General features: G+C 35.9%; 1 long non-coding RNA gene across 1 annotated transcript in view; it reads right to left on the bottom strand.

Annotated features, from left to right (window-relative positions):
• Positions 1–14991, bottom strand: part of LOC122893227 — a 27212-nt gene extending 12221 nt beyond the window's left edge. Inside the window, exons 1-2 of the long non-coding RNA XR_006381599.1 lie at positions 14907–14991; positions 10027–10172 (exon numbers count right to left, since the gene is read on the bottom strand). This is a non-coding gene — a long non-coding RNA (uncharacterized LOC122893227). The remainder of the gene's footprint in view (positions 1–10026; positions 10173–14906) is intronic.

The raw sequence follows: 14991 nt of genomic DNA, 5'->3' as shown, positions 1-14991 counted from the left end.
TGGATACTGGCATTCTCTTTATACTTCTGTCATTATTGGAGCTTAGGTGGCAACGGTCGATCTATGTTCCAACATCCCACAGTATGTTTTAAATATTTCTGAAGTGGCAGGGCCCAAAAATTGGGTCATGGTGGCCCTTGTTCAGTTAGTCACAGTCAGTCTGCTATGAGGCTGATGAAAGAACATTGCAACATTTCCACTTCCCTAATGTGAACTGGTTAAGGATGATTAAATAGTGTGCTTTGCTCTCCACAGTACCCACACAGATAACGTGATGTGTTTGAAGAAGATACTGTGGAAGGTACATATTGATTTTTTAAATATTCTAGAATCTCACAGCTTACGAGGACCTTAAGGATCATCTGCTTCACTCAGTAAGACCTTTGTTTAATTACTCATTCATTCAAAACATTAATCATTTGCTAAGAGCTAGAATTAATGCTCTATACTGAGGACAGAACAATCAACAAATCACAGAAATTTGCTTCCTTGTTAAATTTATATATATAAATACATACACACACACACACACATACATACACACACACACACATATGTAACTTATTTATATATAGACCTATTTAATAAATATTTTTGAGTACTACTATGTGCCAGACACTGGGAGGCATTAAGTCTAGAACAGTAAACAAGGCTGAAGCAATTGCTATTAAGATTCATATTCATCACCCATATCCAGTGTATAATCGTTCTACCTTCAATTGCCAGCTCATAAACTTCTTTGAGGGCTCTTGGATCAGTGGAATTAATTTTGTTGTCTACACAGCAAGCTAGAAGTGTCAGGGAGTTAATATTCACTCCTCCACTCACCTGCCATTCCCTTAGATGCCTTCAACAAGTATCTGGTAGGAGCTGGTGGTCAGGGTGATTAACCACTCTGGGTTGTCTAGGATTGAGGGGTAGTCAGTGTTACCACTTCACATTCAGGGCAACTATGAAAGTATGTAAATACACAAACTCTCTCCTAGGTTGGGATAACTCTGAGATACAGATTTTACAATGGCTCCCAGAGGACCTCAGCATATAAAGCTCCACTAACCTACAATGGTAATGCACTTGAGCTTTTTATTGGCTACCTTCCCTTCCCTTTCTCACTTCTTCACTTGGCCTCCAGTGTGTCCAGAGATCACCTCCAAAATTTGTACTTGATTCCTTCCCTCAGACTCTGCTTCTGGGGAAAACTGAACTAAACTACTGTCCTGATGCCACCATTGAAGGGATGTAAAGTTCAGTGACAGAGTCAGGTAAGAAAATGACTAATGATAAGGTAGTGTGATGAATTCTATAAGGAAACAACCATGCACTCTGGGAGAATGTAGTAGGATCTTGGTAGGAGAGGGAAGGCTTTCAAGAGGAAGCTCCATCAAAGTTGAATTGTGAAGGGCCCACTGAATGGGGGAAGAAGGATATAGTTTTTAGGTGGGAGAAAAAAATCTGCTAAAACTTTAGAATTGAAATGAAGCACAGCCTACTTGGGTTGGCGTTGAGAATAGGAAGGCGTTGCTTGGAAGGAGCCATAGACGTAAGGAGATGTTAGTTCTCTAATGACCTTGCATTGCCCTGGTAAGGAGTTTATCCTGAGGGCAGTGGAAGGGCAGTGGAATGGCAGTGACAGGCTTCAAGTAGGCAAGGAAGTGACATGATCGGATTTGACTTCAGAAAATCATTCAGACTGCCTTGTGAAAAATAGATTGGAGGGGTCATGACCTGAAGCAGGGACACCGGTTAGGAAGCTACTTGCCTGATTCAGGAGAGCGGTAATTGTGTTTTAAACAGTGAGGAGAGGTAGATAGAAATTCCTACATTTTTAAGATATTAAGAAAACAGAAGTTATAAAATTTGTTATTTATTAGAGATGCTCTATAAGCCAAAAAGTCCAGTTTCTTGCTTGTATGAATTGATGGAGAAGTAGAAAATCATTGTGATAGTAAGCCAAATGGAAGATTTCAGGTTAAGACCTTCCGGATTTGAGATTTTGTGGAGAATCTCTTGTATATTTAACCTTATGGTATAAAAAATGATTAGCAGTGTGGGATTAGGAATTAAACACACCTAGATTCTAGGATTCTAATTGTACATGTTGAATAATTTACTAAATAACTCTAAGCCTCAGTTTGCTCATCTTTAAATAGGGACATTATTTTAAACCTACTTTATAAGGCTGTGATAATTCATGAGATAGGTTTAATGGAGACACTGATTTTCGGTTATTTCTCAATTATTATGATTCCTATATTCCTATATTTAGTGGCAGTATTACCATCCAGGTTTTGATTTGCAATAGATACTCAGATATTAAGATTGGAGTCAAAGAGAGAGATACAGACTAGAAATATTATCTACATTATTAGAAAACCATACATGAAGATCAGGGACTGGACAGGATTACTGAGGGATGACATTCAGAATAAAAAAATTTTAAAAAAGTGGATATAGGGGTGCCTGGGTGGCTCAGTGGGTTAAAGCCTCTGCCTTCGGCTCAGGTCATGATCCCAGAGACCTGGGATCGAGCCCCGCATCGGGCTCTCTGCTCAGCGGGGAGCCTGCTTCCCCCTCTCTCTGTCTCTGCCTGCCTCTCTGCCTACTTGTGGTCTGTATGTCAAATAAATAAATAAAATCTTTAAAAAAAAAGTGGATATAAATATGAGGAAAACAAAAGGAAAATCCAATAAAAAAGGCTCAGAAGAATTCAGCAAGAAGTGTGTGGTGTCACAGCACCCACCTTCTCTGAAATAGAGTGCAATGCAAGGAGAGGGTAATGAACAGATCAAGTTCCACACCAAGTTTACCTAAACCTGGGACTGGGAAGTTTCCATTGAATTTAGTAGCAAAGAAGTCAATGGTGATTTTATCTGCAACAGTCTCAGCTGAGTAGAGGTGGCAGAAGTCAGATTGTAGTTGTCTAAAGCACAAATAGAAGGTGAAAGAATGGAGACAGCAACTGCAGACAACTCCTTTAAGACACTTGGTTGTGAATGGAGGGAGAGAGATAAGAAAAAGCTCCAGGGGGTCTAAAGAGGCGAAGAGAAGTTTTTATCTTTTAAAGATGGGAGAGAATATTACATGTTTAAATACTGTTGGAAAAAAGTCATAAAAAACAAGTCGAAGACAAGGAAAACAAACTGTATCACTAATGATCCAGACTTTTTTGTTTGTTTGTTTGATAGAGAGAGAGATCTAAGTGGGCAGAGAGGCAGGGGGAGAGAGAGGGGGAAGCAGGCTCCCTGCCGAGCAGAGAGCCTGATGCAGGGCTCGATCCCAGGACCCTGAGATCGTGACCCGAGCTGAAGGCAGAGGCTTAACCCACTGACCCACCCAGGCACCCCATGATCCATACTCTTAATGAGACTAACTCCAATGGGATCCATAGGTGCAAAAAACATCTTTAATATCATAACGAAAGGAGCAAAAGATTGGTGCAGATGTGGTGAGATGTGAAGGTGGTCCATCATGAAGACTGTAATGTTCCTGAAAGACCAAAAGGTCTATAGACCAAATGTTCCTGATAGACCAAAAGGGTAAATCCTGATGGAGATGGTTATAGCAAAAGGTCACAGAATACATCGAAATTATACAGATTACCAGATACTAGTCCAGATCTGTAGAATCAGAATCTTTGAATATCGGGCCCAAGATTATAATCTTCTAAGTAATTAGTATGAAAAAGAAGAAGATCCAATTTATGAAGCATTTGAGAAGCAGTGATCTAGTTGGCATTAAAGAATAGGTGTTAACACACACATACACACACATGCACAAACCTAATGCCTTTATAAAGGCATTAATCCCATTCATAATGACTCCATCCTCATGATCTAGCCACCTCCCAAATGTCCCACTTATAATTACCATCACATTTGGGATTAGGTTTCAACATACGAACTTTGGAGGGACCCGAATACCAGGGATAGCAGTCAGTCACCGACCTCTCAGCTAGAACTCCACCAAGGGTGAAATTTTAACAGAGAAAGCCCCATTTCTTGCTCTACAAGTAGCTCTGGGATGTCTAAGTTGTTCTCAGTCTCTTATGAGGGCTCTGTTTGTCACTGGATAGTAATTACATGATGTCAGTTTGCAAACAGGGAAGTTCTACACCAGAGGTCATTGATGCAGACGTTAATGGAAAACCTAGAATATTAATGAGGAGATTTCAGGGATTCTATAAATTCTCTGAACTGATGTGTATTTTTTTCCAACTCAGACAAATCAAAGAAGAATCTGCTTGCAGTGTATATAATCAGAAAGAAATGCTGGGTAGTTGTGTTCATCCTATTCCTACTCTTAATTTTCCTATCTACTAACATTTGTCTCCAAAGTGGCTACATCAGTTTAGGCTCCCACCAGAAAAATATGAGAGAAAAATGTTTTTCCTATTCCTGCTGATACATATTTCTTTAAGACTTTTAATACTTTTTCTAATCTTCTAGGTGTGAAATTGTGCTGCTATGCTTTAAACTGCATTTTTCTTTACGTTCATGAGGTTCAGTATTTCTCCTTACCTATGTGATCATTCACATTTCTTTTGTAAATTGACTATTCATATCCTCTGTATATTTTTCACCCTTTACCTCTTTCATTCTTTCCGTGTTCTTTTTCAGTCTTACTCATTTGTAAGTGTTTATTTTGCGGTGATCATATTTAGCCTCTGTTGTCGATACACAGATGTTGTATTTACCTTCTTTCAGTTTGCCCACTGTTTTTTAAACTTCATGATTACTAAAGCATACAGAAGTTTTTAATTCATAATTGTTGTTTATGTACTTTTCCTTCAAAAAGTTTTCCTAAACAGTAGTTAAAAACCACATTTGTATATCTTACTATAATACTTTTATACTTTTCTTTTTACTTTAAAGTGATTGTTCTGGTTGGAATTTAACTTCCTGTGATTTAAAGTAGGACCCAAGTTATTTCATATGCTTAAAATTAACCCAACAAAAATGATTCCCTAATCAGTTATTTGTCACATTAAAGTGCCTGCTACTTCTGCCATAAAGTGATCTATCATCTACTCATCTATCTACCTATCTGATCTTTCCAGAAATCTCTATTCTGATCCATTTATTGTAGTACTGCAACATAGTATAATTTTGTAAAGGACCTGTAAAATTTTATATAATATATAATGTATGTATTGCTGCATTTTTTAAGATTGGATATATATATATATCATATATACATGATATATATATAAGATTGGAGATATATATATATGAGATATCTCATATATATATATATGATAACCTAATTTTAACAGATATATATGTATATGTATATGTAACAGATATATATATATGAATATACATATATATATGATAACCTAAGTGAAAGCAATCTTAAATAAACTGATTATTATAAGCCTGGTATATCCATGTAATAGATTACCATGGAGCAGCTGAAATAATGAAACAGATCTAAGTTAATTGATATATAAAAAAATTTTAAAAATCCATAAAATATTGCTATGTGAGAAAAGCACAATCCAGAATTATATAGACATGCAGATTTAGTCACCAAGTTGCATTTGGTGTTTATATTCCTTATATAAAAAAAGCATACATATAAGAGCCATATATATACAGATACATAATACATTTAAATTTTAAAACATGGAAGTGTTTACACAAATTCTTGAGAATGCTGATCTCAGCACTACATGTCATCTTTGAAGTATGAGAAAGAAAGAGAGGAAGGGCAAATGAGAGAGGAAAAAAGGAAAGCGGGAGGAAGGACGGGAGGGCTGATAGATGGGTGTGAGGGAGGAGGTTCAGTGAGAAGAGGAATGCTCACTTTGTTCTTTCTACTAGTACATGTGCCTTTAGTAGTATACAACAAGCATGATTTATTTGTACCATAAGGAAGACAGGAACCATCTATATAATCAGATGGGTATATCTCAATTTTCATAATCACACACATGGCCGTAACTATTATCAAGTAAAAACCAAGAAAGATGAGTTCTCCTCTCATGTTAATAGAATACATGCTGATGCATTGACTGCATTAATTTTGGATAACTAAACTGAAAGGCAATGGAGATGTTATTTAAGCTGGTGTGATCAGAATGTCCTCTTTGATGAGGTGACATCTGAGTAAAAACCTTTATTGAGTGGGAGTGAGGGTCTTGCAGTAAATCCATGGGGAGAGTATTAAGGGCAGAGGGAGCAGAAAGAGCAAGGTCTATGACTTTGGCTACTCCAGGTGCAGTATGGCTGAGGACAGTAGGCAAAGCAGGGAGGGAACCATTAGTTATATGAGGAAAGGACTTGAACCCATTAGAATTTTGGACCTTAATCTTTTGTTGACACATTTGGACAAGTATGATGGGATAGGAAAAAAAAGATAATAAAAATATTTAAGACGCTGGTAGGAAATTCAACAGGCATAAAATGGGAGACTAAAATATGAGAACAAGTAACTCATAGAGGTAGGTGGTATAGAGCCACCAACTTTGACTGGTAGCCTATAAAAGACCAGCCACTCAAAAGAACCAGCTGTTTGTTTATACTCTCATTTACCTCCTGTGGTTCTAAGGATTTCAATATTCTGTCCAGCCTTCTTTTCTCTCTCTAAGCTTTCTTGAGTTTCCTGCTGATTATTCTAGGACTACCTACTAAATCTAGTATTTTTCTATCCTCCAACATAAGAGAGTCCATTGTTGATAAAAACTGCCCAACTATTGGTAACTACAACATCCATTTTGTGAATAAGGAAATTGGGAGACTCAGAAGGGGAAAATTAGTATGTCTAAGATCATTCAGGGACGTACACATTTTCCACAGAGTATCCCAAGCAGCTAGGAAAAGTAGTCCATCCTCTGAAAGGACTTTAAGCAGGGGTCTTAGTTCCTATTTAGACCAATGACTTCTCTCTTATTCCTGGGTCATTTGTTAATTCTAAAGTCCTAGATTGAAATGATAGATAACTCTGGTCCCCATTCCTCTCTTGCTGTGTAGCTATTGTTTACTCTTTATATATGTCACCTATAGATTTTTTATTTCTTTTAATTCTGACTTTGCCTCCAAAATAATTTATGTTATTCAGAATTTCAAGATGTTTGTGGCTATGATCAGGTCAGAATTAGAAGTCAGTGGGTTTGTATAATTGAAAAATAGTATGTTCTCATATACATGGGACATAGAGATCTAGGTTCATTTGTAATGTTACAATGTTAAAATCAAATTATAAGTAATCATACAAGGACAACACACGCTTTTTGTTTGTTTTTTTGTTTTAAACTAGTGCTATAAAGACCAGTTATTTTATTTTTAGTGTAACACTGTTATGATATCCTTTCTTCTCAATTTATCTTTATAATAGAGAATCTCACCAAAATTATTGAGAATATCTGAATTTTCTCCTAGCATATTATCTATTTATTTTTTGCTGGCTTTAAACTAATAGTCCCCAGTTTTTTGTATCAAACTCTTGGCCCATGTTTCTGGTTGAAAACACAATTTTAAGTTATTGTACTTTAATTTTAATTTGACATTAAGATCACAAGAGACAGAACCTTTAGTAATGTTTCTATGTAATTTCATGTTGAAAACTATTTTAAAGTTGTACCCCTTCTTTCTTTTTCCCCTTCAATTGATGTACATTAATATGACTTATATATTTCAGTATTTACTTTTCAACCTATAATTCATCTATCCATCACTATCTTAATCCATACTCATTTTCAGAGGTAAAATTTCTAAACAGGGAAATGCACAAATCATGAGTGTGCCATTATATCACAAATGCATACACTTGTGTAATGCAAACCAATTTCAAGAGATACAACATTATCACCCCTAGAGAGTTCCCTCATGTCGCTGCCCAGGGAATTCTATCCATCATCTCCCCAGAGACAATCACTTTGGTGACTTTTTTCACCATAGTTGAGTTCCACCACTACTAGAATATTATATAAAAGGAAATATACAATGCATATTATTTTGTGTAATGCTTCTGTCACTTGGATAATCTTTCTAAGATTCATCCATGTTATTGTATATATTAGTTATTCCTTTATATTTCTCAATAGTATCTTCTTATAAAGATATACCTAAGTTTGTTAATCTACTTTTTGATGAAAAGTTAACTTTTTTTCTAGTTTAAGTCTTCTACAAATAAAGTATATGTGAACACTGTCTTTCAAATCACTTGTGGGCATATGCTTTCATACATCTTGGATGCATTTCTGGTAGTAGAATTGCTAGGTCGTAGGGTAGATATATGTTTAATTTTATTTAAAAAAATCAGAACTTTTCCAAATATGTTATAAGACTTAACAGTCCCATAAAAAAAATGTATGAGGACTCCAGTTGTTCTGTATCCATAAAACATTTGTTGTCATTTAATATTAGCCATTCTAGTGAATGCATCTCCTTGTGGTTCTTTTGTTTATTTTTCCAAAACTGAATGGAATTGGAACTTCCAGGAATATATGGCAAAATTACTTTGGGATTTTTGCATACAACCTGCAAGAAACCACCTACTTCAGAAGACTACACCAGTTTAGAAGTAGAGCACTGAGAGTTAACTTCCTTGAAGAAAACGGTTTTCATTTCAGTCCAAGTAATGTGACACCAGATGGCTTAATCAAATTGATGGATTAGATGTAATTTCATTGAGAAAAGCAATTTCAAAGATGAAGAGTTCAAGAAAGCAAGGCATATTTTCATTTGCCAGATTGCAATGTTCTTGGTTTTTAATTTAACCATATATCCAATAATTTTGTATATCTCTGTTACAATTAAAACAAAGTATATTAACTAAATTGGAGAAATAAATATAAAAAGACTGCTACTTTTATAATATTTTTCCTGATTATCTGGTTGTTTTCCTGGCCTTTTAAAACTATAAAGCATGAAATAAACAGTTGACCCTTAAACAAGGGTTTGAACTGTGTATGTCCACTGTATGTGGATTTATTTTTATAAATAGAGTACAGTAAATGTAATTTTCTTAATAATATTTTCTTTTCTCTAGCTTACTTTACTGTAAGAATATAATATATAATTATATAATATATAAACTATGTGTTAACTGTTTATGTTATTGGTAAGATTTTTGAGCAATAGCAGGCTATTAGTAGTTAGGTTTAGGGTTATTAAAAAGTTATATATGGAATTTTATTCTTTTTTGAGAGAGAAAGCACAACTGGGGTGGTGGGGGTAGAGGCAGAGGAAGAGAGAAAATCCCAAACATGTTCCACGCTCGGTGTGGAGCCCGACATGTGACTTGAACCCACAAATCTGAGATCAAGACCTGACGTGAAATCCAGAGTCAGAAAGTCAACAGACTGAGCCACCCAGGATCCCTCATACATGGATTTTTCATTGCATGGTGTGTTGAGGGGGGCAGTTGAGTCCGTGTCCCTAACCTCTGTATTGTTCAAGGGTGAACTTTATTACCTGGCATTATGAACTTACAGTAACAGGTGAGCCACTGGGTAAAATGTGTATGGATTACCAAAAGCTTCTTGTAAAATCACAAGCCCACTTTTAAAAATTGTTAAGTTTCTTCACTTACTTCAACTATGTTGTCTCACTAGTACATTTCTTACACTATTAGTACATAAATTCTATAGAGATAACTGTTAAAAGACATTGTATAATTTAGCAGTTTATGATACTTTTCCCAAGGGTGTTAGGAAGGTGGTATGCATTACCCTGATAACAAAACCAGATAAAGTCACCACAAAAAAGAAAAAAAGAAAAAAAAAAGAGGGAGAAAACTACAGGTCATTATCTTTGATGAACGCAGATGTGAGAATACTCAACAAAATTCTAGCAAACATAATCCAGCAATACATTAAAAAAACATCATTTACCACGATCAAGTGGGATTTATTCCTGGGATGTAAACACTGTTCAATATTTACCAATCAATGTGGTACATCATATCAATACAAGAAAAGATAAAAACCATATGATCATTTCAGTAGATAAGAAAAGCACTTGACAAAGTTCAAAATCCATTTATGAAAAAACCCTCAACAAAGTAGGTTTAGAGGGAACATACCTCAACAATATCGGCTGTCTGTGAAAAACTCGGTGAACATCATACTCAATGGTGAAGAACTGGTGAAGAATAGCTTTCCCCTACGATCTGGAATAAGACAAAGATGTCCACTCTCATCGCTTTTGTTCAACATAGGACCAGAAATCCTAGCCAAAACAATTAGACAACAAAAATAAATAAAAGTTATCCAAATTGATAATGAAGAAGTAAAACTTTCAGCAGTTGCAGATGACATGACACTCTATACAGAAAACCCTAAAAACTCCATTAAAGAACCACGAGAACTGATAAATGAATTCAGTAAAGTCACAATACAAAATCAATGTGTAGAAATCTGTTGCATTTCCTTACACTACTAATAAAGCATCAGAAAGAGTAATGAAGACAATAATCCCATTTACAAGTGCACCAAAACTAATAAACTTAGGAATAAACTTAACCAAAGTGGGAAACTAGGAATAAACTTAACCAAAGTGGAAAATACCTGGACCCTGAAAACTATACAACACTGGTGAAAGAAATTGAAAATGGTGTGAAGAAATGGAAAGACATTCCATGCTCATGGATTGTAGAACAAATATTGTTAAAATGCCTATACTACCCAAAGCCATCTATACATTTAATGAAATCCCTATTGAAACACTAGCAGTATTTTTCACAGAATTAGAACAAAAAATCCTAAAATTAATACAGAACCACTAAAGATCCCGAATTGCCAAAGCAGTTTTGAAAGAGAAAACAAAGCTGGAGGTATCACAATTCTAGACTTCAAGTTACATTACAAAGTTGTAGTAATTAGAACAGTGTGGTACTGACACAAAAATAGACACACAGATCAATGGAATAGAATAGAAAACCCAGAAAGAGCCCACAAATATATGGATCAATTAATTTCCAAAGCAGGAAAAAAATGTCCAATAGGAAAAAGACAGTCTCTTCAACAATTGGTATTGGGAAAACTAGTCATCTAATGCAAAAGAATGAAACTTGGCACTTTCTTACACCATACATAAAAATAAATTCAAAATGGATCAAAGGCCTAAATGTGAGACAGAACACCATCAAAATCCTGGAAGAGAACACAGGCAATCATCTCTGTCATCAGCCATAGCAACATTTTTCTACATATGTCTCCTGGGGCAAGGGAAATAAAAGAAAAAATAAACTACCGAGATTACAACAAAATAAAATCTGTACAAGCAAAGGAAACAATCAACAAAACTAAAAGACAACCTCTTGAATGGGAGAAGTTATTTGTATCCAGTAAAGGACTATCATCCAAAGTATATAAAGAACTTATATAAATCAACACCCAAAACCCAAATAATGCAGTTAAAAAATGGACAGAAGACATGAACAGCATTTCTCCAAAGAAGACATCTAGATGGCCAACAAACACATGAAAAGATGTTCAACATCACTCATCAGCAGGAAAATGCAAATCAAAACTGCAATGAGATATCAGTTCACATCTGTCAAAATGGCTAAAATCAAAAACATAGGAAACAAGGGATTTTTGGTTTTGGGGTTTTTTTTAGTACTTTATGTATTTGACAGAGCAAGAGACAGAAAGAGAAGGAACACAAGCAGAGGGCATGGGAGAAGGAGAAGCAGGCTTCTCACCAATCAGTAAGCCAGATGTAGAGTTCCATCCTAGGACCCTGGCATCCACAACTTGAGCCAAAGGCAGATGCTTAATGACTGAGCCACCAAGGCACCCCCTGGAAACAAGTGTTGATGAGGATGTGGAGAAAAAGGAATCCTCTTACACTGTTTGTGGGAGTGCAAACTGATGCAACCACTGTGAAAACAATATGGAGGTTCCTCAAAAAGTTAAAAGTAGAACTACTGTAGGATCCAGTATAGCACTACTAGGTATTTACCAAAAAAAATACAAAAACACTAATTTGAAGGGATACATGCACTCCTATGCTTACAACAATATTCTTTATAATATTTAAGGCATGGAAGCAGCCTCAAGGGTCCCTCAATTGATGAATAGATAAAGAAGATGTGGTATATTTATATATGCAATGGAATATTATTCAGTCGTAAAAAAGAATGGCATCTTGCCATTTGCAACAACATGGATGGAGCTAGAGAGTATTATGCTAAGAGAAATAAGTCAATCATAAAAAGGCAGATACGATATGATTTCACTCATATGTGGAATTTAAGAAATAAAACAATCGTGCAAAGGAAAAAAAGAGAGAGAGAGAGAGAGAGGCCAAGAAACAAACTCTTCAGTGAGAACAAACTGATGGTACCAGAAGGGAGGCAGATGGGAGGGTGGGTGAAATGGTGATAGGGATAAAGGGAAAGCACTTGTGATAAGCACTAATTGTTGTATGGAAGTGCTGAATGACTATATCATACACCTGCAAGTAATATAACACTGTAGGTTAACTATACTGAAAACAAAAATAAAATATAAAATAAAATAAGTAAAACAATGCAATAAAAAGGAGGTATGAGTATTTAATTTTTTAACTATGTAAAATCTGGTTGTTATGTTTCCTTCATACCATTCTAGTGCTTTTCTTAACAAGAGAGTTTTTCGTGAAGACTCTTAATTAAATCAGTGGAAAAAACAATGGAATACACACATAATTTCTATTTAATGAAAGGCCAAAATCAACCACTAGAGTTTCAGGCTTCACAAATGATGGATATGGAGACGTAATTTGGAAATTTGCTCTTTATTTTTTTTTAAAGATTTTATTTATTTATTTGACAGACAGAGATCACAAGTAGGCAGAGATGCAGGCAGAGAGAGAGGGGGAAGCAGGCTCCCTGCCGAGCAGAGAGCCCGATGCGGGGCTCGATTCCAGGACCCTGGGATCATGACCTGAGCCGAAGGCAGAGGCTTTAACCCACTGAGCCATCCAGGCACCCCGCTCATTATTTTTACTTTGCTTCTATTCTGTGGCATTAAAGTAGAACTAGCAATAGTCGACGACTGTTCTACTGTTAATCTTTCCAGTTAACGTTTTTATAAATATTTGGTTTCCTTTATTATTTCTTTGTAATTTACTTTTAGGAGACTATTATCTGAAAGCCCAAAGGTCTTGCATGTGTCCATGCCACTTTGCAGTAAGAAATGGGACTTTTTATACAATGTGTTAATCTCTTCTGAATTTCTATTCCCCTTCTTTATAACTGTAAAAAAGTATTAATGTCCCATTTTAAAAATAAAACCTACAAGATGTTCTGATTATCTCACAGAGATAGGATGGACCCCCCACCCCCACCCCAGACTTTGGTTTGGATCTTGAGACTGATAATGTTACACATGCACCATGACGGCATGAAAAGCTTTAGTACATATAATGGGTCTTTCTGAGGAGAATAAGAGTAGATTTCCAACTGGTTCAGAAAGGAGAGTAAGGAGAGACTGGCTTAATGCTGGCTAGTGAGTGAGGCTGAGGGATGTGGGTTAAGATGCAGAGGCCAAGTATTGTATGATTCTAACTCTCTCTGGCCCCAAAGGAGGGAGTACCCAAGCTTTATCCCCACATTTCCCAGATGTTGTGCAGAAAGAGAACTGGCTTAAAAGCCTTCAGCAGGGGCGCCTGAGTGGCTCAGTGGATTAAAGCCTCTGCCTTTGGCTCAGGTCATGATGCCAGGGTCCTGGAATCAAGCCCCCACATCAGACTCTCTGCTCAGAGGGGAGCCTGCTTCCTCCTCTCTTTTTGCCTGCCTTTCTGACTACTTGTGATCTCTGTCAAATAAATAAAATCTTAAAAAAAAAAAAAAAAAAAAGCCCTCAGCAGTCATGCATCAAAAATGGAGTTAGACTCTTTCTTAAACAAAATATTCCCTGTGTTTGGTAGAACACAATGTACATAAGGAGTGCCATGATATTACACTGAATGGACGAGTGGGCACTAATTCTCAGGTTGAAAAGTCTAAAAGTAATAATTTAAAATGCCAGAGAAAAATAGAATTTGAACATATGCTATCGCAGGCTATGGATATTCCCGATCCCCTTCCCATCTCTTCCTGAGACCTTATTTCCAGAACACCCATATTCCAAATGAATGTGAAGCCTACGTAGTAGGACATAATTGTAAGTCAAGAAGCTAATTTTTTAATAGTTTTTTGTTTTCACTTTGCTGTGATGCAGACAACTGGCAAGGTCTTAATGGAACATCAGTCAGCTTCCATGGGCACATTTTTATATGGCAGAATATGTGTTATGTTATTATCAGTATTGTTCCCAGCCCTCATATAGAACCCTGACTACTGTCCATGTCTTCATTTACAGTCACACTTTTCTTACACAGAAGGGATTGTGGCCATCAGCTCAACTCTCAAACACATTCAGGCACACAAAGAGGAAAAAAAAATATCATTTATGGATCATTATAACAATAATCTTAGAGAACTCAGTTGTGAAGAGAAATTCACATATTTATCTCATCTAACTCCCTCATTTGACAAATTGGAGAAATGGGATAGAATCTCATTCTAGCCAGCAAATTACAGAAAGCAGAAAAGCAGGAGAAATATTGCAAGTCCACTGTTTATATAAACTTGGAGAATGTCAATATTAGCCAAATCTAATGATTTTTTTTTCCTAGAAGGAAAGAGTAGATCCACTGAGAGAATTTCAGTAACATGAAGAGTTAATTATTAATTTCTCATATATTAAAAGTTATCTTACCTCATAGGGTTGATGTACATTAGAATTTAAAAATATAATTTCCATGTTGTACTTTGCAGTGTCTGGAACTTAGGAGATACTCTTTTGCTGCTGCCAATACTCCCAATACTAATAACTACCATTACTAACTCTAACATTATTAGGCATACTTTGTTTTAAACTTAAAATAAAAATTACTTTGATACAATATTACTAACTAAACTACAGGTCTTACCAGAATTCCATCAGTGTGTTCAATAATGTCCTTTTCTGAAACTGCTTTGGTCTGGAACTGACACAGGTCACTTCTCAGGCCCAGA

Source organism: Neovison vison, chromosome 1 (genome assembly GCF_020171115.1).
Source record: "Neovison vison isolate M4711 chromosome 1, ASM_NN_V1, whole genome shotgun sequence".
Taxonomy (NCBI): domain Eukaryota; kingdom Metazoa; phylum Chordata; class Mammalia; order Carnivora; family Mustelidae; genus Neogale; species Neogale vison.
This window is presented reverse-complemented; position numbering and strand designations above follow the sequence as displayed.